The sequence below is a fragment of the Propithecus coquereli genome, unplaced genomic scaffold (genome assembly GCF_000956105.1).
Source record: "Propithecus coquereli isolate 6110/MARCELLA unplaced genomic scaffold, Pcoq_1.0 Scaffold36, whole genome shotgun sequence".
Taxonomy (NCBI): domain Eukaryota; kingdom Metazoa; phylum Chordata; class Mammalia; order Primates; family Indriidae; genus Propithecus; species Propithecus coquereli.
The window spans coordinates 701,380-703,071 of NW_012149285.1; positions in this window are offsets into that span (position 1 = coordinate 701,380).

The window sequence follows — 1,692 nt, forward strand, 5'->3', positions numbered from 1 at the left end:
CGTACGTACACATATGCATGTGTCACTGAACTTGTGCTTTCCTAACTTTTCCCAACTCTTCATGATGTCTAATGGCCCTGTATTAGTCCATTTTGTGCTGCTATAAAGGAATATCTGAGGCTGGGTAATTTACAAAGAAAAGAGGTGTATTTGGTTCATGGCTCTGCAGACTGTACAAGAACCATTGCACCATCATCTGTTTCTGGTGAGGGATTCAGGGAGCTTCCAATCAAGTCAGAAGGCGAAGGGAGAGCAGGTGTGTCACAAGGCAGGGGAAGGAGTGACGAGAGGGAGGAGGTAGTGCCAGACACTCACGTGAACTAATAAAGTGAGAACTCACTCATTACCAAGGGAAGGGCACCCAGCCATTCGTGAGTGATTCGCCCCCATGACCCAACACCTCCCCTTAGGCCCCTCCTCCAACACTGGGGATCAAATTTCAAAGGCAGATGTGGAGGGGCCAAACAACCAAATCATATCAGGCTCTTAGGGTACCCACCATTGTGACCCAGGGCAAAGCCAAGCAAAAGGAAAGTGTATCCTGCTATATTCTATTCTTCAAAAATTCTGTCAAGATTCTACCTGTTCCTTTTCTTGAATTGATCTTCCCCTCTCATAAGAAGTGAAAACTTGCATTTTGAATTTGCCTCATGTTAACTTTTATGGAGGAGAAAATTGTGATGAGGAAAATCTAGGCTATCAACTAAAAAAAAAAAAAAAATCACTGTCTACTTATCCTTGTATCTTTTCCTGCTTGACTGTTGGACATAGAACACAAGATAATTACAGCTTTAAAAATAAGAAAAATTGATCTCAATTTCATTATGAGGGAGGAAACATAGCAAAGATACCTACATAATAGTGTAGCAATTTATTCTCAGATAAGATGGAAGATGTATTACAAAACTACAGAACATGTAAATGTTGAAATAGCTGGGCATTCTAAAGCACATTTTTCAATGGAAGCATTTATTGAATTACAATCATGTTCCCTCTCAAACAATAGGAAAAAAAAATAGGGCAAAATTACCATGCCAAGGCCTATGACATCGCATACTATAGAAAATCATTAGTTAATATTTGCAGGATCAAAAGTAAAAGCTAAAATTCAGTTCTTTTATGTAGACTCTGTGACCTATTCTTTTTAAAGTCCTTTATCATCAATATTACCCTTTCCTTTGCCTCATTATTTGGGAAGAAAACCTCTCTACAGAACTCCTCTCCATCTTTGTCACTTGAGTATACACTCTTCTTCATTACTTTCAATTTCTTGAGCAGAAATGTATTAAAGCCACCTGAGCCCTGTGGTTTTGATGGATAGTTTCTCACAGAATCTTAGAATTTGTTGATTTAAAGAGGCCTCTATCAGGTCACCTAGTTTACCTCTCTTCACATAGCTATTTATTTCATGATATTATATCTTAAACATTTCTAAATAGGAATAAGTTGTATTCTATCACTTTCTTTTGTCATTGATTTCCTCTACTCATTCAAACATGTATTTTATGTTACTATGTTTTTATTTAGTGTTAACAAACTTTTGTTTTCAAACCACAATACAAAGAATACATTTTATCAGACATCAAAACTTTTTTGACAACTACTATTATTTAACAATGTTTGTGATGTTAATTTTTTATCTGCTGGTATTTTTTCTATATTTCATTAAGTATCATATGCATAACTTACAAC